This window comes from Jaculus jaculus, chromosome 1 (assembly GCF_020740685.1).
Source record: "Jaculus jaculus isolate mJacJac1 chromosome 1, mJacJac1.mat.Y.cur, whole genome shotgun sequence".
NCBI lineage: Eukaryota > Metazoa > Chordata > Mammalia > Rodentia > Dipodidae > Jaculus > Jaculus jaculus.
The window spans coordinates 241,900,994-241,923,565 of record NC_059102.1 but is presented as its reverse complement, the minus strand read 5'-3'; the positions used below and the strand labels follow the sequence as shown (position 1 = coordinate 241,923,565).

At 47.4% G+C, this 22,572-nt stretch overlaps 1 protein-coding gene across 4 annotated transcripts in view; it reads left to right on the top strand.

Annotated features, from left to right (window-relative positions):
• Atp2b4 (ATPase plasma membrane Ca2+ transporting 4) overlaps window positions 1-22,572 on the top strand; it is a 119,195-nt gene that overhangs the window by 25,643 nt on the left and 70,980 nt on the right. The window contains exon 1 of one of the 4 annotated variants that reach the window (XM_045141676.1): window positions 21,412-21,431. The exons of the other annotated variants lie outside the window; for them this stretch is intronic. The gene's annotated coding sequence lies outside the window, so the exon portion shown is untranslated. Of the gene's footprint in view, window positions 1-21,411; window positions 21,432-22,572 lie in introns of those variants that run through there. 4 annotated transcript variants of the gene reach the window in all.

Genomic DNA, 22,572 nt, shown 5'->3' with positions numbered 1-22,572 from the left:
GCACTTAGGAGGCTGAGGTGGAAGGGTTGAATTGAGTTCAAGGCCAGCCTGGTAAGTTCCAGGTCAGCCTGGCTAGAGTGATATCCTATCTCAAAAGAAAAGAAAAGAAAAGAAAAGAAAAGAAAAGAAAAGAAAAGAAAAGAAAAGAAAAGAAAAGAAAAGAAAAGAAAAGAAAAACAAAGGCTGGAGAGATGGCTTAGGAGTTAATACGCTTCCTATGAAGCCTAAGGACCCAGGCTCAACTCCCCAGAACCCACGTAAGCCAGATACCCAAGGTGACACATGAGCGTGACACACATCTGGAGTTCAGTTGCAGTGGCTAGAGGCCCTGGCATGCCAGTTGTCTCTCTCCCTCTCATAAAAAAATAATAAAAAAATTTTAGCCCAAAAAACATAAGAAGAAAAAAATTTCATAAACCAGAGTTCTCATTGTTAATATTTTTTGTATATTTCTTTCATTCTTCTCTTAAAATATTATATTTATTTATTTACTTGACAGAGAAAGAGGGAGAGAGAATGGGCGCGCCAGGGCCTCCAGCCACTACATACGAACTCCAGACGCATGCGCCCCCTTGTACATCTGGCTAACGTGAGTCCTGAGGAATTGAACCTGGGTCCTTTGGCCTAAACGGCTAAGCTATCCCTCTAGCCCCTTCTTTCCTTCTTTTAAATGTGTGGGGAGAAATAGAGACAAAGACTAACTCTAACTTTGTTACCCAGACTAGCTTCTACCCTCTAGGCTCAAACAAGTCTGTCTCAGCAGCCTCTTGAGTGGCGAGGACTGTGAGCGTGCAGTGCTGTACCCAACTCACTATACAGAGTTTTAAAACAAAGCTAGGAACACGTTGCCTGTTGCGCTATTAATCTTTTCACCCTAATACTATATCATGAGCATTGTCCTGCATTATAAGGAATTGGTCACAGATCAATCCCAAATATATTGGAATCCAGCAGTAGTAGACATCTAAAGGTAAAAGGTCAGTGTAGGGCTGGAGAGATGGCTGAGCAGTTAAGGCACTTGCCTGCAAAGCCAAAGGGCCCAGGCTCAGCTCCCCAGAACCCACGTAAGCCAGTTGCACAAGGTGACCCGTGAGCACAAGGCGGCACATGCATCTGGAGTTCGTTTGCCGTGGCTAAAGGCTATGGCATGCCCGTTCTCTCTGTTTGCCTCTTTCTCTCTCCCTCTCCCCCCCCCAAAAAAAATATATATATAATATATATATATATATATATATTATATATATATATATATATATATATTTTTTTTTTTAATGGTCAGTGTGGTTTTAGAAGGGAAATACAAGGCCTAGACCCACAGCCTGTGCCTTGCCAGCTGAGTGTGGAGCCAGCCTGGTAGGTGTGGAGTCTGAGCTGGAATGACAGGTCAGAGAGGCAGAGGCTTGGAACTCCTGGGCTGCCTGTGGGGAAGTTTCTTCCTCCGCATGTCTGGATCCCACATGAAGGTGTGAGAAGATGAGCAGGCCAACTTGTATTTGAAGTGGGAGTTAAAAATGCAAAGTGGCTCTTGCATAGGCTCAAATTAAAGCCCAGCTTCGTGGCAGAAGATGTGGAACACCCTAAATTAAAGCCCCTTATAAATTTGAGAGTGGCATTATTCATTAATGGCGAAGTGGCTGGTCTTCCTTCAGGCTTAGGCTCTCTTGCTAGCCCCTGGTTAGAGAGAAGCATGAGATGTTCCTGCCTTCATTCTACTACATGTTCATGGGTAAAGATAAGCTCAGTATATTTTATCTGCAGCTATAATTTTAAAGAAAAGAAGCTTAAAATATCATCTAAGAATAGAGCAGGGAGAGAGAGAGAGGAGTTAGGAGGATTAAGAGGCTGTCATATCCAAAAGATGCTGAGCAAATTGGGAGGTGGGGGCAAAGGAAATGTCTAGTGTATACGATGGGACATAGGTCACCACACACCCATAGCAGTCAGATTAGTTCAGAATCATAATCAAGGGTGCCAGCCTATTGGAAACTGCTATAATTCAAGCGTGGCAAAGAGTCCTGGTGACAGATACAGGCTTGTCCAAGGAATGTTGGCACATGTTCAGTGCAGTTCAAGGGCTGGGACATTAAGTCCTGGGTTCATCCTTAAACTGCAAGACTCTGAGGAAGCGCAAGGCTACTGAGCCATAGTCTTCCCTCAGGCCCATGAGGAGGGTTCACTCTCCCACCTTGCCCCTTCCTGAGCATCCTTGGGAGATGGATGAGGAAGTGAGGGGAAGTGCTTTGGATGTCCATTATGAAGATAGAGGATTCCTCGTTATTACACTGACTAACCGAGAACCTCCCACAACACACAAAGAAAACAGGGTATAATGGGACATGCCACTTAATTCTATAACTGGCCTTTTCAGCCTCTTTAAGATATCAGGGAATATAACTGTGAACACCTTACAGGTTTATTGCAAGAATCCTGGGAGAGAATAGATGTGAAAGCGCTTTGTCTCCATGAGAGTGCCTACAAATGTACCGAGTGTTGTTTATGAAGACTGTGGAATGAGGAAGCTCCCTGCTCCCCTGAGGTCTAGAAGGCGTTTCTCTGGCTCCTGCCATATGAGCCTTCCTTGTGTGGAGTAGGCTGCCCATGCTCTGGTTGGGAGAGGGAAGATGTGGTGTGAAAGGCCTGTTCCAAGTGAACAAGAAATCTGGGAGTCCTGGGGCACTGCAGAGAATACCCGAATTGAGTTCCGCTCTTGAGCAGGTCACTTAACCTCAGCCTCATTTGTCATGTTCCTAACCACAAAGAGTTGTTATGATTGTCTAGTGAGAGAGTATGAAATCTAAAAAAAAAAAAAATTCTCCGGAAGGATGAGGGAGAAGGAAAATCAACAACAACAAAAATTTGTTTTGAAAATACCATAATGAAACCTAATACTTTATATGATATTAAGATTTTTGTTTTTCGAGGTAGGGTCTCACTCTGGCCCAGGCTGACCTGGAATTCACTCTGTAGTCTCAGTGTGGCCTTGAACTTATGGCGATCTCCTACCTCTGCCTCCCAAGTGCTGGGATTAAGGCGTACGCCTCCACGCCCAGCTAAGAATTGGAAAGTTAAAAGCACTGAAATTTTATAAGTCCCACACTTGTTTTACAGATTGCAAAACTTGATGCTAGGGAAACCAGAGTCCCCACTGGTACCTGAGCAGGCAAATTTTGCGCGCTGAACAGGCAAGTGTCCATGCTCTGGGGCTCAGGCTCCTCGCATACTCAGGGGTGCTGTCCACTTTGCCTGTCCTCCTGGGGAAGGACAAGAACACTGTAATATTCCACTTTGAAGAGTCTCTGGTTCTATGAGAATCACCCTGGTTTTTGCTGGCCCTCTCTGTGACATCAGTACTGATGAAGCATGCATGTGGTGCAAAGTGTGGAGCCCTGTTCCCAGGGGTCTACTAGGGCTTTTCAGAGAAACACCCCCCCCCCCACGCTGAGAAGTCATGAGCCCTGACATCAAAGAGTGTTGTTGTTCGTGGGAGCCAGGTGAAGGCAGGCCTGTAAGGATTCCCAGGGTAGCCTCCCTAGGGTGTGGCACAGAGTTGTGGGGACAGATGGGGGTCGAGGGGAGGAAGGGGAACGCCTGGCTGAGCTGCTGTGAGTCACTGGTTCCTTTGGTGAGCAATCACTTCTGCCAGGGTGGAGCCAGTCGCCTTATTTTGGGCTTCTGTGCTAAGCCAAGCCTTGGGGGTTTAAACTGCGCCCCAGCTGTGCGGGCACCTGGGGAGGCCCTTGGGTGGGAGCTGCAGGTTCAGACCCCATGCGCCCAGGTGGAGGCCTGCAGAGGGCGAGTACTGGCCCCACGTGCCTGTCACAGCTGGGGCATCGGCCACCCCCCTGCCTGGGTGAAGTTGGTCTCCATTTAGAACCCAGGAAGTCTGGGCTGGAAGGGCTTTGGATTCTGTCCTGGGCGGTTTTATTGCGGATCCCAGAGGAGGTGCACACTCAGGCATGTGGTAAAAATTCTGAGCCTCCTTCCTCTGAGAAATGTAATGATTCTTCTCTATGGTCCACACCCAAAGACCAGGTCACTGCTAAGTCACCCGCACCCTTTCTTCAGTGACTCTTGCGGTAATGCCCAGCGACACCTCTGCCAGGCTTGCCTTGACTGCTCCCCCAGGTCGGAATCTCGGTTCATTGGCATTTTTCTTGGAAGGCTAGTATGGTCAAGCTGCGGATTGACTCTGTTGTTGAACGGTGCTTTTAGATTATGAAATCGACAACAGGCCTTCACCTCTGAAAATGTTGCTACCTCTTGGTAGTTTTGATCATGCAAGTCAAAAAATTTTGCTGGGGCTGGAGAAATGGCTTTGTGGTTAAGCGCTTGCCTGTGAAGCCTAAGGACCCCCGTTCGAGGCTCGATTCCCCAGAACCCACGTTAGCCGGATGCACAAGGGGCGCAAGCATCTAGAGTTCGTTTGCAGTGGCTGGAGGCCCTGGCGCACCCATTCTCTTTCTGTCTCTATCTTCCTCTTTCTCTCTCTGTCACTCTCAAATAAATAAATAAAAATGTCCAAAAAAATTTTTTTGCTGGTCGAAACTTCATTCTTGCTTCCTACCCTTCCCTCCCTTTGTTCCTCCCTATGTGGGTGAGCAGTAGAAATAACAATTTAGATCAGACCCAAACCCAAAGAAATTGAAGATATCAGAGTAGGCAGCATACTAAAAAAAAATTACGAGGGATCAGGAAACTTAGTTAGCTGGGCAGATAGAACAAAGAACCAAAGAGAACTTCTAGAAATTAAAGTTAAAAGAAAATTAATATTAGATAATTAACATATTATTGTTGTTTGGGTTGTTTTTTTTTTTTCCTCTTCTAGAGACACTCCGCAGCTCAGGTGCTCTTGATCTCAAGGAATCCTGTCTCCACCTCCTAAGTCTTGGAATTACAGAAATGAGCAATGTCTACTTGGCAACTTGGCAATATCTATTTACTTTTTAAAAAAATATTTGTGTGTGTGTTTGTATGTGAGTACAGGTGAGGGTTTGCCACACACGTGTGTGGAGGTCAGAGGAACAGCTCTCTGTGCAGATCCTCCCTCCCCTGTCCACCTCGTTTGAGGCAGGGTTTCTAGATCTGCTCTCTATGCTTTGATGAGCTTCTGGGAACTCCTCCTATCTCTGTCTCCTATCTTGTTGTTGGTGGTAGTATGCTGGTATCACAGAAGCCTGCTCAAAGGCTTCCAGCCTTTAACATAGGGTCTGGGGATTGAACTCGGGTACTCTAGCTTGAGCAGGGAGTACTTTAACCACTGAGCCATCTCTTCAGGCTGCAAGATTTATTTTTATGATAGTTTTTGTGGCCCCTCTCTTTTGGAGAATCTTGAGGATTGAACCCAAAGGCAAATGGCTCTATCACAGAGCTATAACCCCAACCTTTCAGAAATTAACATTTAAATGACTAGGTTAAATAGTATATTATAGCTAAAAATAAAAACAAGCTAGAAGATTTTTTTGTATAAATTATATAAAGATGAAAAAAATGAAGATAAAAAATGTGGAAGTGGCATAGCAGCTTAGAGAGTAGAGCTAGGGTTGCCAAACCTTTTTAGTAAAGGGCCAGAGAGTAAGTATTTTAGGCTTTGTGGCCATATGGTCTCTTCATAACTGCTCAGTTCTGTTATTGTGGTGTGAGATCAGCCACAAAGAATGATCATGGCTGTGTATCAATAAAACTTTATTTACAAAAACAGGCAGCATGGGAGTTTGGTCCAAGTGCCATAATTTGCCAACACCTAGAATAAAATGATCCTGACATACAGTTCATGCTGTGGAAGGAGAGTATAAAAGTATAGCAATATTTGAAGAAGCAATGATTGTCATATACGTCAAACGTAACTTATCTCAAGCAGAATATAAAATTCATCCATAAACACAGCATCAAGAAACTGCAAAAATAAAGGACAGATCCAACATGTAGGCTGCCTTCAAGAGAATAATTAACCTGACATTTGTTTTCTTAATGAGAACCAGAAAATAGTGGAATAATGCCTTTAAAGTGCTAAGAAAATAACTGCTGCTAATTTAGAAATCTTTCATCAGTAAAAGCTTTTTTCAAGAATGTGGGCAAAGTAAAGCCCTTTGGAAACAGACAAAAACAGAAGTTTCTAAGTATCTATCAGTACTCTACACACACAAACACACACACAGTCTCTCTCTCTCTCTCTCTCTCTCTCTCTCTCTCTCTCTCTCTCCCTCTCTCTCCCTCTCTCTCCCTCTCCCTCTCTCTCCCTCTCTCTCCCTCTCTCTCCCTCTCTCTCCCTCTCTCTCCCTCTCTCTCCCTCTCTCCCCCCCCTCCCCCCCTCCCCCCTCCCCCTCCCCCTCCCCCCCTCCCCCCCCCTTCTCTCTCTCTCTCTCAAGAAACTGCTGAAAGATATAGTCCGGGCTGGAGGCAGAGGTATGAGGATCACTGTGAGTTCAAGGCCACCCTGAGACTACATAGTGAATTCCAGGTCATCCAGAGCAACACCTCAAAAAAAAAAGGAATTGGGGCTGGAGAGGTGACTCACTGGGTAAAGTGTTTGTCATACAAGTGTGAGGACCTGACTTTGGATTCCCAACACCTGGGTAAAAGCTGGGCCTGGTAGCATGTATTTGTAATCCCAGTGGGGGCGGTGGGGACAGAAGGTTCCCTAGAGCACACTGGCTAGCTAATGTAGGTGAATTGCTGAGCGCTTGGTTTAGGAAGACACACTGTTGCAGTTACCTCTGAGCTGCTGGGACAAACACCAGACTAGAAGCAGTGGATGGGAGGAAGGGGTTTAGATCAAGATTCCAGGGGAATCTTCATCATAGTGGAGGCTGGCTCACTTCAGCACACATGCACGGCAGAGACAACAGCCGCCAGAGCACCAGCTGGCTCTCTGCACTTCTAGTAGGGCTGGACTGAAGATCCACCCTAGAGACACACCTTCTCCGGAGACTTAAGTAGGAAGCTTCAGGTTCATCAAAACACCTGACTCTGGGCTGGAGCGATGGCTTAGCGGTTAAAGTGCTTGCCTGTGAAGCCTAAGGACATGCACCTGGAGTTCATTTGCAGAGGCTAGAGGCCCTGGCGTGCTCATTCTCTCTCTCTCTATCTGCTTCTTTTTCTTTCTGAAATAAAATAAAATAAGTGGGGCCATTTATATTCAAACCACCACAGACCCTGTCTCAAAAACATAAGGTGGGGCTGGAGAGATGGCTTAGCAGTCAAGGCTTTTGCCTGCAAAGCCAAAGGACCTTGGTTCGATTCCCCAGGACCCATGTAAACCATATGTACACAGAGGTGCATGCTACTGGAGTTCGTTTGCAGTGGCAGAAGGCCCTGGTGCACCTGTTCTCTCCCTCCCCCTCTCTCTGCCTCTTTCTCTCAAATAAATAAGTAAAAATAAAAGTTTTTTTTTTAAAATAAGATGAAGAGATACATAGGAAGACACCCAGTGTTGACTTGTGATCTCCATGTGTACGTGCACATTCATGCAAAAGGAAGAGGAATGATGAACTAACAAAACGGTATATATGCAGCTAAATTGAAATACTGACAGAAAAGAAAATAAAGAAAACAATGTCTAATTTATCAGAATAAAAATGAAGGTGTAGCCAGGCTTGGCACGCCACTATGCCTTTAATCCCAGCACAGGAGGCAGAGGGAGAAGGATCGCTGTGAGTTCAAGGCCACCCTGAGACAACATAGTGAAGTCCAGGTCAACCTGAGCTAGAGTGAGACCCTACCTCGAAAAACCAAAAACAAATAAACAAACAAACAAAAAAACACAGAAGGTGAAATTACAATCCTGACAGCCATAGTAGGTACATGAGGAGGTAGGTAATTGGAGTTTAAGTGTTTTGAGATCCTTGTTTGATTCAGGAGGAAGTTGGAGATACTATCAGATACAGGTAGGATTTCCTTGTGAAGAACTACAACTTTCAGACTAGTAAAGGAAACACAAATGAAGAAAATTGAAATGTGGTGGTTCCAAAAAAAAAAAAAATGTTAAGGCTGTGGTAGGAAAGAAGAGAGCAGCTGTTCATTTCTGGAATTTCTGCTGTTCGTCCCTTTGCATCATGAATCCTCATATTTCATGCAATATACATAATAGCGCCCCAGTGCAATGTGGGCTTTAGAAACGATAGCTTCTCTTATTACTGCACCTAAAACAAAGTTTTAAACGTAGGTAGGGACTCGTGCTTATTTGAGCATGAATTGCGTGGCAGTGAGTAAGTCCATTCCGAAGTAAATAGGGGCAGGGGCAGAAGTGTCAGCGGGGTGAACATGAAACCTGCTCCTTCCACTTCAGGGACCTTGTGGTTGCGAGCAGAGCACAACACGTGCTCAGCGTTCTCTTCTATAAAATAAGCCAGACAATGCTCGACACATCACGTTTATGAGATGTTCCACGATCACTGAGTGTCTCGATCACAATTCACCTTGGATTCCAAGCCAGGTATTTAGAATTCAACAAGTTGCTTTCCCCTCTATCCGGTTCTGACCGGTAAGCAGGTACCTAGTGGCTCTACATCCAGCAAGTGAGGTCAATGGCTGACCGTATTTACTCACAACCACAAGGCTGAGGGCATAGCTTAAGGCTGGTGGTCTTGTTTAACATGAATGAGGTCCTGGGTTCAATCTCCAGTGCCATCAAACAACTGCGGATATGTGTGTATGCCTGTATCCAGTGTCAAAACCGAGAAGCCAGAGATACTAGTATTTCCATGGTCATATGGGTCGTGATATTAACTCTGGGATCTGTGCCAGCCATCATGCATACAGCCTATGCTCTTGAGCACTGTGCAACCCTGTGAGAGTGGACCAGGCCCTAAGAGAGAGTCCCCATCCCTGGAAAGTGTCTCAGAGGCAAGGTTGTGGGGGAAATGTGGCTTTTGTCTAATTTAGATGTGGCTCTGGCTCTGTTGCTTCTTGTGTGACACTAGACAAGAATCTAACAGCTTCTCTTTGTGAAATGAAAATGAATTGTGAAATGAAAAGCAAGACCGCCAGGAGGCAAGTGAGGTAACATAGGAGGTGCAAGGGAAACCTGGGGACACCCTCCACCTCGGAGCAAGAAGGCCTTGCAGGTCCTGCTCTGGCCATGTGCTCTGAGCAGGTGAGGGCCGACTTTGCGAGTGTGAGTGCAGGAAAGCTTTCTCCTACTTCTTGAGAGAATGACTTCTCACCCTCTGCCCAGCACCCTCAGTGCCCTTCCACCCCCTCCATTGTATTCGGAAAGTCCCATCTGATTCCTCCTCCATGTCTGTGCCACTCAGCCTCTTCAGGTCCCTTGTTTCATTGCTTGATGCTGTCGCAGGCCCTCCTTGGTCTTACAAGGGCCTGGCCATGTCCTTTGTACCTCTGGCCTCCATCACCATGACAACAATGGGCCTGAGCTTCTGGTGACACCAGTCCTCCTGAGCTGGGTTCTGTTTTGCTCACCTCCTGTTCTCACCTGTCTATACCAGCACTGCTCTTGTATTTCCACCCTCCCTCCCTTCCTTTCTTCATGTGCAAAATATGTAAAACATGAACCTTAACCGGGCGTGGTGGCGCACACCTTTAATCCCAGCACTCGGGAAGCAGAGGTAGGAGGATCGCCAAGAGTTTGAGGCCACCCTGAGACTACATAGTGAATTCCAGGTCAACCTGGACCAGAGTGAGACCCTACCTTGAAAAACCAAAAATAAATAAATAAATAAATAAATAAAATAAACATAAACCTCAACTTTTTTTTTTTTTCTTTTTTGAGGTAGGGTCTCGCCCTAGCCCAGGCTGACCTGGAATTCACTATGGAGTCTCAGACTGGCCTAAAACTCATAATAATCTTCCTGCCCCTGCCTCACGAGGGTTGGTATTAAAGGTGTGCGCCACCATGCCCAGCAAACTTTACCATTTTAACAATGATTAAGTACAGTCATTGCATTAAGTACTGCCACACTTTGTGCAGCCATTTATCACCACCATCATCTCCAGAATTTTTCATCAACCAAACAGGAACTTTATACTCGTTGAACAATAACCCTCCCCCAACCCAGCTCCTGGTAATCGCCGCTCTACTTCCTGTCTTTGTGAATTTGCCTGTGCTAGATACTTCACATGAATAGAATCTACAGTACTTGTCCTTTTGTTTCTGGCTTGTTTCACTTAGCATGATATTTGCAAGGCTCATCCGTGTGGCTTGCAACGAGTCAGGGTTTCCTTCGCTGGATCATAATTCCATTCTCTGGATGCACAGTGCACCATGTCTACCCCGCTCCTCTGTGTGGGGCTCTCGTTCCTTTAATGAGAGTCTTAGTGCATATCATGGTCTGAAGTGACAGGACACTCCAGGGTGGGGAGCTGCTCTCCCAAATTGCGGGAGGCGTAGGGTGTGGAAGGTCTGCTGTTTGTAAACCCTTGTGGATCTCACCTTCCAGAGGTTTCTTCTCAACAGACACACAAGGCACATAATATTACCAAGCTCAGAAGTGTTACTTGGAGATAAGTGATTATCTGGGGCCCCAACCTGGCCCTTGCCTGCCTTCCCCAGGGAATGAGCCTATTGTCACCCCAGGGATCATCTGTTTTTTAGAATCCACAGGCTCTAGGGCAGCTTTCTCTTTTTTTTTTTTTTTTTAATTTTTATTTATTTATTTATTTATTTATTTGAGAGTGACAGACACAGAGAGAAAGACAGATAGAGGGAGAGAGAGAGAATGGGCGCGCCAGGGCTTCCAGCCTCTGCAAACGAACTCCAGACGCGTGTGCCCCCTTGTGCATCTGGCTAACGTGGGACCTGGGGAACTGAGCCTTGAACTGGGGTCCTTAGGCTTCATAGGCAAGCACTTAACCGCTAAGCCATCTCTCCAGCCCTTCTGTTTTTAAAATGTCTCTGGATTTTTGTTTGCATTTTCCCCCTTTTCTTCCCTGCCAGTCTTTGTCATTTTTGGGTCTCCTCCATGGCCTCAGGGCCTGCAGTATTTTGTATGGGTGTGTCTTGCCTCCTTCATTTGGACATCTCCATTCTGCGGGTCCCCTAAGAGAAAGGGCCCTCTCCCTTCCTTTCCCTGGTCTGCCTCCACCTTCCATTCTTTCTCTGTTTCCCTCCCTTTTCCACCTCTCACTGTACCAGCAGCTGTGTGGACTAGCTAGACCACAGTCTGTACACCCTTAAGGTGTCTGCGGCCAGTGAGGATGACACACACAGACACCATGTGTACTCTTAGCTTGTCTCAGACACGCTGGGAGGAAGGAAGAGAAGCCTGGAACAGTCCTCTGAGCTCATCAGGTCAGGAATCCCCGAGACTGAGTTGACTGGTTGAGTCAAAAATGATCGTTCGTGTGTTGCTGCTGTCTTGTTATCTTGTAACTTCATCTCCAGTTTCTTATGTATAAGGGTGTTTTGTTGTTGTTGTTTTTTGTTTGTTTTTTTCCTATAAGTACTGAGGATTGAGTCATCCAGAGCCTCACACATGCTAGGCAAGTGCTCTACTATTGAGCTAAATCTTCAGCTCTCTCTTTTCCTTTCTTTTTTTTTTTTTCTTTTTTTCTTTTTCTTTTTTTGAGTCAGGGTCTCACTCTAGCCCAGGCTGACCTGGAATTCACTAAGTAGTCTCAGGGTGGCCTCGAACTCACGGCGATCCTCCTACCTCTGCCTCTCAAGTGCTGGGATTAAAGGCATGCGTCACCACGCCCAGCTTCTCTCTCTTTTTATTTGTTTATTTGCTTGTTTGTGACAGTGTCTCATGTGTCCCTGTTTGGCCTTGAATTCCTGACCCTCCAGCCTCCACCTCCTATATGCTGGGATACAGGCAGCACCACACCTCATTTGACTTTTTGAGATAAATTCACAATGAGTTGTCTTGGCTGGACTTGAACGCACTCTGCAGCCCAGGCAGTTGTTGAGTTGACTTCCCACTTTTCAAAGCACTCTGACATTTGGTCTTTGTGACAATCTGTCCTTCTGACTCAGCCTCTCAAGAAGGTGGGATTATAGACCTATGCCATCAGGCCTGGCTCTTCACTTTCCTTTTTGTTGTTGTTGTTGTTGTTGTTGTTTTGGTTGTTCAGGTAGGGTCTCGCTCTAGCTCAGGCTGACCTGGAATTCACTATGTGGTCTCAGGCTGGCCTCAAACTCACAGTGATCCTCCTACCTCTGCCTCACGAATGCTGGGATGAAAGGCATGTGCCACCGCTTTCTTGATTGGACCTTGAGGCACATCATGTCTTAGCTGCTTCTAGGTTCTTCCTGTGGTTGGTTGGCCTTAACTGGTGAGTCACTTCACCACTGAGACCATGTGTTATTATAAAATCTGCCCTGTCTGATTGTCATAAAGGCCAAATGGTAGAGCACTTTGGAAACTGTGAAGCGATATCCCAGTTTGAGTTCTTTTAAATTAATCATGGACTTCTGCCTCTGCTGAGGCCTGCTGACAACACTTAACAAATGGCAGGCAGGTTCCTCAGATATAGTTACAAACGTTTGAGATTTGCCAGGCATGGTGGCGCACTCCTTTAATCCTAGCACTTGGGAGGCAGAGGTAGGTGGATCGCTGTGAGTTTGAGGCCACCCTGAGACTACATAGTGAGTTCCAGTTCAGCCTGGACTAGTGTGAGATCCTACCTCGAAAAACAAAAGTTTGAGATTCTGGAGGAATTTGTGAACAGGGAGCAACAGTGTCAAGCCCAGGGTCAGGTACAGACAAAGGAACAAAGTGGCAGAGGCTCTGGCAGCAGGGTAGAGGTAGTTTGCTTCCAATGTCCAGTAGCTTCTTACTACAGTCCATCTTCATCCAGTGACAGTGGGCCTTTGCAGCAGGAAGGAAATAATAAGTCCTCAACTTCGAGATACAGTGAATTACTTTTTTGTTTCTCTGTTTTGTTTTGTTTTTTTTTACTTAAAAAAAAAAAACAATGTCTCACTATGTAGCTCAAACTAAACAACTTGTTTCAGCTTCCCAAGTATGTATAAAGTTTTTTAAAATTTTATTTCATATATATATACATATATGTTTATGTGTATGTATTATAGCAGATTATACTCTTTTTAAAATTTATTTGACAGAGAAAGAGGGAAGAAGAGAGAGAGAGAGAGAATGGGCACACAAGGGCCTCCAGCCACTGCAAACAAACTCCAAATGCATGTGCTCCCTTGTGCATCTGGCTAACATGGGTCCTGGGGAATTGAACCTGGGCCCATTGGCTTTGCAGGCAAATGCCTTAACTGCTAAGCCATCTTTCCAGCCCACATTATACTCTTTTATCCCCTTTGCCCTGCTTCTGTTTCCCTGGGGCCCTCCTCAGTTGGGGTTATGGTATTCACTGTGGAGTCATGAAGGCCTCAGTCAGTCCCATATGAGGTAGTGAGGGGAGCATGTCTCAGGGTATTCCTAACCACTCCGCAACTCTTACAATCTTTCTGCCCCCCTCCCCTTCTGCAATGTTCTTTGGCAGGCCTGTTGGCAGTCTGATTTAGTGGTGAGTTCTTCTTAGCCTCTGGATTTCTGCTTTGATTGATCACTGTGTCTACCACAATCACCCTAGAGCTGGTTGTCAGGCTAGCAGTAAGAGCAGTGTTCATGGTTGATCAACATCATTCAGGTGAGAACAGGTAGGACTCAGGGAGAATATATTGGGAAGGACTGTCCTAAGAGAACGTGCAAACTGTGAGGGGCAGCAGTTTGGCTAACGTTAGGCATGTCTGACTTCCTGGGCAGAGATATAGGTGGGCCCCGGCCTCAGGGGCTCATGCTACTTGCTGCATTGGAATCTTCAGTCCGGCTGGATTTTCTTCCTTAGATATTTCTTAGGGCCTTGTGGCCCAAGAAAAGAGAATGTGCCAAGTCAAGAGTATTGCTAGCCTATAAGGTTTCTTTATAAACTTTTTAGTAAGATGAATGTAGCCCACGATGCAAAGCCCATCCAGCAATACATAGTGTGGATTCTGTGTCCAAACTACCTCCTACCCATGTGCAGCACACACCCTACACAACTAGAGGTAGCAGGCTGGAAAGGCAGAAGATTCCCCTTTGCTCAGAGTGTCAGGACACGGTCCTGAGGGGGAAGCCCAGGCTATGATGCGCTCTCCTGCAAGCAGCTTGATGGCCACCAGCTTGCCTCAGCGTGGACCCTGAGGGGTATCAGGACAGGGAGACTGTTGTGGCCTCCGCCAGTTACCTGATGAAGGTTTCTTTGCCCCTTTGCCTCTACCGTGCTTTTACAGCTAGACTGTGTTTGCAGTGAGTGTGTCAGTCCATGTTTGGCTCGTAGGTACTGCCAAGTGTTTTCCCCCCAAGCTCCCTACAAAGCCGTGACCCTGGGATTCTGTGAGCTGTGTGATGTAGCTGGTGGGAAAAGCAACGAACCTGCTCCCAGGAAAGGTCAGGAACTTATTAGTGAATTTACCAATGATGAAATTGTGCTCATCTGACCTACCTCCTGGCTGTGGTCAGCTGATGCCAGCCCCTCTGCTTTGAGACTGCGGCAGGGCATGAGTGGTACTTGACCTCCTGTAGGGCCCTAATCACTGCTTCTAACAGTACGGTACGGAATTCTCAGTAGCTCTGCGTCTTCGATGCCTCTCCAGGGGCAGCCATGTTGGCCAAAGCTCAGGAGAAAGCATTTAGGGGATTTCTTAGAAACAGCAGAGCTGCCCAGGAGTCTGGAAGGGAATTCCTGAGCTAGGCGGGCTGTGTACAGCTGATAGCTCCTGCTGGGAGGGCCTGGTAGCATAATGACATTTGTCATTGTTCCATCCATCTTGTTCCTTTGGAATAAGAATTGAAAGGGTCCTCAGTAGCCAGAGGGACCTGGGAAGGTGATGCCCTGGTGCCAAAGTGGGTGTTCGAATCTGGGGGAACAGCGCCTCCCCATGTCACTTGTGGCTGCTGTCCTCACTTGCTTTCTTGCCAACAGAACTCTAAGCGCTGGGAGGTCCTTGGCTTTCCCAAAACAGCTCGGTTTCAACGCTGAGCTTCCAACCCGTAGGTTTGGCTGAGGGGCGTTCGGTATAGGAAAGAGGTGCTCATCTTCCCGTACCTTGGGTGGGAGGGACCTTGTCCTCTTAGGCAGGAGCCTTCCTCCCACTGTTCGCAGGAAGAGTGGGACTGTCGAAGACGAGTGTGTTCCATGATATTCTCACTATGGCCCCCTCTCTTCTGGAAACCGTTCCCATAAGCAGTTGCCCTCCTAGTCTTCTTTTGGGCCTTAAGCTCTGTTTGTCCTTTTGGAGACCATAGCAACCTGGCCCCAGAGACCACTTGTGCCATCTTAGAAGCTAGTATTTCAGACCTCGGAACTTTTATCACTTTTTTTTCGGGGGGGGGCGCACAAAGTCCCTTATTTTTTAGCTCTACTGAAAGGAGAAAGTTTCCAGGAAACAGCTAACTCCACAGCCCCTAGACATTCTCTTTCTGTAGGATGACAATGGGAGCAAAGTTCTCTATAGGGTCTGGAGTACACGCGCAGGGAGCTGGGGATTTGGGAACCGTCTTTGCAGTGTGACCTATGCCTGTTATTCTTGGACTTTATTTTCCCTGTCACCATTCCTCCGTTACAACAAAGACTTAGGTTGGAAGTGGTTACAGCAGCTGACACCAGTTTTTCATCTTCTTTTCCCTGGCATGTTTGTCCTTCTCACTGCGGCGCTACCTTTTAAAGCTCCAAGTCGGGAATCCAGGGAACTGCGATGATTAAGCAGGAGCCCAGCGGGAGAATTCCACAGCCTTAGACGGCAAAATTTCTGTAGCCTGCAGCCTGTGTAGCACCGCTCCTCCCTAGGAAAGTCCCTTTCTGGGGCTGGCTGGGGAGGGGGGAGAAGAGCGAGCAGGCCGTGTGTCCTCAGCTTCTTTTTGGACTGGTTCACCCAGTGCTTGAAATCCTAAGGAGAAGCAGCCTCTCCCCAGTGCTGAAAAGGGTTGTTCCGAAGTGATGAAGATCTGGCTAATTTGGAGCAGCTGGCAGGATTTGTGAGGCCAGGTTAGACGGGGCCAGATCGCCCTGGCAGAAGCGAACATGAAGCAAATAGCGTGAGATGCCTCCGGCCAGGAGTACTGGAAGTCTGATTGCTCCGTTAGGGTGCCTGATGCGCCTCTTCCTCTGACACCTCTGTGGAACCTTGCATTGTGCTGGGAAGAAACAGAAGGCAGCACCTGCCCCCGGGGAATTGGATTTGCTCCTCTGTATGTCTGTCTGTTTTCTACCCACGTTCTTCAGGCTCAGAAGGGCAGTGGGTCCGTCTTGTAGCTTGCAGGTGGATAGGCCCAGCTTATCATAGTCAGCTTCTTGGAGAGCATTGAAAGACTCAATGGCAGATTTCAGCTCAGTGATTTCCCTGTTTCTGATCTCCCAGCCCCTTCCTCCATCAGCCCGCTCCCCTGTTTCTGCTAGGTTGGGAAGCATAGTAAATGCTGACTTTTGCTTTTGGGATTGCTCATGTCCCTCCTCTCTCTCCTGCTCTCGGTGGTCCTCGCTCCCGAGTCCTCAAGTGCAGCAGCTAGTACCACATGCATGTGCGAGTTCGCTGCCAGCAAAGCTCGGGATAGATTTGGAGGATGCAGAGTTATAATAGAGTTCTGTCCTCTTTACCTTTGGCACGTCACCTGTGACCGCAGGGACACAGACCAGCCTGTGTTGGTGCTCATCGCGAGACCCCCACATTGCCTGTTTGCTCCCCAGCACACCCATGCTCCTGCTGCTCAGTGCTTGAGCCCATGTGAACTCAACTGGGGCTGATGTATTCAGAAATTATTCTTCCTGGTTAGGCTTCGCTAAAGATGTGGAAAAAGAATGAGAGCAATTGAGATATTGAAGTGAACAGATGGTGTGTGTGGGGGGGGGCCTATACCTAGCTATAAAAGAATGGAGTCATGGCTTGAAAATAAGGTGTAGAGAGAAAAGGGGGTGGATAGAGTGATACTAGATATTTTCCCCCATGATTCCCTACAGCTTGGTGCTTTCAAAACAAAATAATCCAGCCAGGTATGGTGGCGCACACCTTTAAATCCAGTACTAGGGAGGCAAAGGTAGGAGGATCGCTGTGAGTTCGAGGCCACCCTGAGACTACAGAGTGAATTCCAGGTCAGCTGGGGCTAAAACAAGACCCTACCTCAAAAAAGAAAGAAAGGGAAAGGAAAAAGAAATAAAATAATCCAGAAAACATCCTTTTGGCCCATTCCTACAGCGCCCCACAGTTCTCTTCCCAGGGTCTTCATGGAGCTGTGGCAGAGCGGCCAGGGATGCAAGAGCATGCAGAGTGTAGATCACCTTCACCTTTCACCAAAGTCAGAGACTCCTGCAGTGATGGCCTGTACCCCATCTCTGACTCCCTGGGGATTGTGTCTCAGAGAACTAGGGGGAGGTACCCCCAACTCATCCAGTTCCTCCATGTCAGCACAGAGGAGGAGGACATGAGGACATGTAAAGGGAGAGAGGCACTGGGCCTTCCCCAGCTGATTCTCCCTAGGGATGCCTCCCCACCCCTTGCCTGCTCTTCCTTCACTTGAAGCTGAAAGCTCACCGGGCCACAGAAGGATGGCTTGTTCATTCATTCCACACGGTGAGCAAGGCGCTAGGCCCATGTTGATAATCTCTGAATCCAGCCAGCTCCCCATCCAAGTCCACGAGGGCTGTGGTTGAATGGAAGAGGTGACACAACCTTCCTGTTCACTTGGGAGAAAAAATACACACTCTGTCTCCCCTGAGAGGCCTCCATCAACAGTGACCAGCTGGGGTGAGTCACCTCTTTGCCTGCCCTTTGTCTCTTTCAACAATGGGCTTTGTGTCCATCACCTTGGACCTGAGCCCTTTGCAAAGATGTTCTGTGCAGCCCGCAATGTTGGAAGCTCATTCTGCTTCGGGAGTCTGAGACACGGGGCAGTGTCAGGGTGCCTTCTATTTTGTGTTCTTCGATAGGGTCCACCCAGCTGGAAGTCATGTCCTCCGGTCTAGGAGCAGTACACTTATTATCTGGCGTGGTAGGTCATAGTTGGTGCCCTCCAATGGCTATTGGCTGACTGGAGCAGTACCCCCTGCCCTGCATCCTTTCCTCTATCCTCCCTTCTCCCCTCATGCCCTCCAGGACCTGAGATGCTGATGACAGCTGGTTTGACAGGCTCAGAAACAAGCGCTGCCTGCTCTGCTCTCTTGACCTCAAGGTGCTGCCAAGACCGATATATGTATCCCAAGTTCTGAGTTTTGCAACCAGAGCTGTCAGTTAGACCTTGACCTCTCCTGGGGGCAGCAGAAGGGTGCTTTCCTCCTGGAGTGACCAGCATCCTCCCATTCCTCTTGCCCTCTCTCTTCCTTGGGAGAATTTTCTCTATCCTTTCCAGCCATGGTGGGAGCTGAGAGACATCTAGTCAGTTACCTCATGATATGCAAGGAATTAGAACAGTCTTGGAATTTGCTCTTTTTAACTCTGCCCTAACTTTATTTTTATCTAGTTAACATGCCCAGCAGCAGTGGGAATTTTGTCTTACAGAATTTTTATCAGTCAGCACACACTTTCATCTAAGATGTGTGTGTGTGTGTGTGTGTGTGTGTGTGTGTGTGTGTGTATACCACTTGAACAAATGATTTTTATCCTTTTGCCTCATTTGAACTGTCTTTGACCCATGGTCCATTAATTTTTTTTTCTTTAAAGAAAATTGTGTGTGTGCATGTTTTTATGGGCATGCCAGGGCCTCTTGTCACTGAACACCTGATACCACTTTTTTGTGTCCAGCTTATGTGGGTGGCTTGGGAATTGAACCCAGAGAAGCAAACTTTGCAAGCAAGTGCCTCTAACCACTAAGCAATCTATCCAAGCCTCCCCCCCCCCTTTATGTTGGGGTGGGAAAGAGCCAATTGATGGAGCTTGGTTTCTTTTTTTTCCTTTATTTATTTTTATTTATTTATTTTGGGTTTTTGAGGTAGGGTCTCACTCTAGCCCAGGCTGACATGAAATTCACTATGTAGTCTCATGGTGGCCTCAAACTCACAGTGATCCTCCTATCTCTGCCTCCTGAATGCTGGGATTAAAGATGCACGTCACCATGCCTGGCTCTCTCACCTGCCTGGCCGCTCACTCGCTCCCTCTTTCTTTCTTTCTTTCTCTCTTTCTCTTTTTCTCTCTTTCTCTCTCTCTTTCTCTGTTTCCTTCCCTCCCCCCTCCTTTCTTTCCTTCTTTATGTTTCACCCAAGCTGACCTGAAACTCACTCTAAAGCCCAGGCTGGCCTCAAACTCATGGTAACCCTTCTACCTCAGGCTCCCAAGTACCGGAATCAAAAGTGTATGCCACTATGCCCAGTTAAGCCTGATTTCTTATCATTCATTCCCTACCACTATCAAAAAAACCTTTCCCTAGGGCTGGAGAGGTGATTAAGCACTTGCCTGTGAAGCCTAAGGACACCGGTTCAAGGCTTGATTCCCCAGGACCCACATAAACTAGATGCACAAGGTGGCGCATGCATCTAGAGTTTGTTTGCAGTGGTTGGAGGCCCTGGTGTGCCCATTCTCTCTCTCTCTCTCCCTCTCTCTCTCTCTCTGCCTCTTTCTCTCTCTGTCCATCTGTCGCTTCAAATAAATAAGTAAAAATAAACAAAAAAAATAAAAAAAAAAAAACCTTTTCCCTAGGCCTGGTGCCCTGGAGACACATGTTTAAAGAGGAATCCCTCAGTTTCAATCCTCCTTCAGCATGTAAACTTGAATGCCCACTTAGATGTGTGTACAGGATATTTCCCCCCCAACACACCTCAGACAGTGAGATTTAGATGTCAGTTCTGTGAACAAGTGGAGAAGCATGTGTCCCTTGCTGTCTCCCTGCAGACCTCCAGCTGCGGGTGCTCAGGCTGCATGCCAGACAGCCCTTTTGCCCATGGGAGAGGGAGAGGGCTTTGAGCCTCTTTCCACCTGACTCTGGAGAGAGCTTATGTAGTATCCCCAGCCCCACTGAGGGCTTGCCGGACCATGGTGAGGAATGCTGAGGCTGGAGAAAGAAGACAAAGGAGTTTTATCTTTCTCAGCAGAGAAGTGACAGGCTCCTGGATTTGGCCTTTCTCCCTGATGAGCTGGGGCCGAGGCAGGGCTCCGGCTCCCAGTTGATGAGGCACGCATGTGGCCAGGAGCCATGCATTCCCTGCGCTGAAGGAGCTCGCCCGTGCGCCTCCTCTCTTTGGGTTTTCCCCTCTCCAGCTCAGGGCATGAGCTTTGTTTTCTATTCTATTTCCGCTCCTGAGAAAGTTGCGGTTCCCCCCGCCCCTTCTGTTTGAAAAATGCTGTTCTTGGGGGGTTGGGAAAGGAAAACTTTCAAAGTAAAATAATAAAAAACAGACCACTCTGCCGTTTCAGGCACATAAATAGCTTCACCGTAGCCAGGCTACACACTTTCTTTGCCATAGCAACCTAAAACGAGTGTTTATAACAGCCTGTCAGCCGGCCTGGAAAACAGCAGCTGCTGCGCTCCACCAGCGCGCGGCCCTTGCCCTGGACGCGGTGGGCAGGCTTCTGGGGAGGTGTCATGGAGACAGCGGGCCTGGCCCCTAGGCTGGGGCCATGGAGGGTGGCAGGGGGAAGGCGGCCTGGGGCCCCTATGTGTGAGCAAGCTATGGTGGTGTGGGAAGGGAGCGTGAGTGTTTTGCCCTCACCTGTGTTTTGACTGCACCCTTCCCTTGTCTCTTGGGGAGAGCTGGAGTGGAGGGGTTTGGCTCCACCTGAACCTGACTGAGGAGGCCCTCTGGGTCCTCCCGCAAGCTTAGGTTTCAAACAGGCCCAGGCTCCTGGTGCAGCGTGTTCTGTTTCTCAGAGACTTAGGGGAGGCAGCTCTCGGGAAGCTCGCGGATCTCTGAGCTGGAGAAAGCTGAGACCAACATCCCTGGAGAGCGAGAAGAGAGCGGATGAGAGCAGAGAAGGGGCACAGGCGTGGCCCTGCCTTCCCGTCAGCCTGGGTCGCGTGGTGGCTGTAATGGGCTCATGAAGTAGGTCACAGAAAAGCTCCAGCGCCAGGCTCTCAAAGTGTGCTCTCTGGACCCACAGTGTCGCAATCACCTTCTTAAGGGACTTGTTAGCAATGTCCATCCCTAAGATGGCCCCAGTCCTCCTGGACCAGAAGTTGGGAGAGGGCAGCAGTAGGTTCTCACAGCCCCCTAGGGGTCTTGGTGTCCCTTACACCTCTGCTTGAAAGCCCTGGCTGACTTAGCAGCTGTAGTCTATATATATATATATATATATATATATATATATATATATATATGTGTGTATCTGTGTGTGTGTGTGTGTGTGTGGCTTAGCGGCTGTAGTCTGTGTGTGTGTGTGTGTGTGTGTCTTAGCAGCTGTAGTCTGTGTGTGTGTGTGTGTGTGTGTATCTTGTACTCAAAGAAGCAAGAATTTATGAGTAATCGAGACTGCCCCTGGCAGCTTGTTCATTCAATCTCCATCTGTCTTTCTCTTTGAGGTATTGGGGATCTTGGAATGAAACCTAGGGACTTGTGCATGCTAGGTAAGCTCACTCTACCATTGATCTATATCTCCAGTCCTTTTTATCTATTTATTTTCATTACTTATTATTTTATTGTTTATTTTGAGGCTGGATTTTATTAAATTGCCTAGAATGACCTTGAACTCACACTATGCCTCAGACAATCCTTGAAATTTTGATCTTCCTGCCTTAGTTTCCCACGCCTCTCTTTCTTTTCTTTTTCGTTTCTTTTTTTTTTTTTGAAAGACCAATTGAGAAAAGCCTCTTCTAAAAGTTTTTATTTATGTAAATGAGTGTGTGTCTCTTGCTACTGCAAACAAGCACTCTTCCAGTTTTATGTGGGTGGCTGGAGAATTGAACCAGGGCCAGCAGGCTTTGCAAGCAAGTGTCTTTAACTACTGAGAAATTTCCCCACACCCTTTTTTGGTGTTGTTGTTGTTGTTGTTTTTTAAAGACATGGTCTTGCTAAGAGCCTTGTCTGATCTTGAACTTAGACTCCTACTTCATCCTTCCAAGTGCTGAGATTACAAATAGGACATTTTGCTTTTCTTTTTTTTTTCCAAGGTAGGGTCTCACTCAGGCTGACCTGGAATTCACTGTGTAGTCTCAGGGTAGCCTTGAACTCATAAGGTTCCTCCTACCTCTGCCTGTCGCGTGCTGGGATTAAAGGCCAGCATACGTTTTGCATTCTCTCGTTTACTTATTTATTTTATTTATTTCAGAGAACAAAAGAGAATGGGCACGCCAGGGTCTCCAGCCACTGCATACGAACTCCAAATGCATGTGCCCCCTTGTGCATCCAGTTTATGTGGGCCCTTGGGAATCAAACCTGGGTCTTTTGGCTTTGCAGGCAAGCACCTTAACCACTAAGCCATCTCTTCAGCCCCACATTTTGCATTCTTTTTTTTTTTTTTCAAGGTAGGCTCTCCCTCGAGCTCAGGCTGACCTGGAATTCACTCTGTATTCTCAGGGTGGCCTGGAACTCACAGTGATCCCCCTACCTCTGCCTCCCAAGTGCTGGGATTAAAGGCGTGCGCCACCACACCCCTCGAATTCTTAATCAACATCTTTTCAGCAAACAGACCTTGCTGTTTTGCCTGTGACTTCCAGGAAATATAGTTGTGCTCCAAGAAGACTGAAAGGCAAGTGCGGGCAAGAGCTC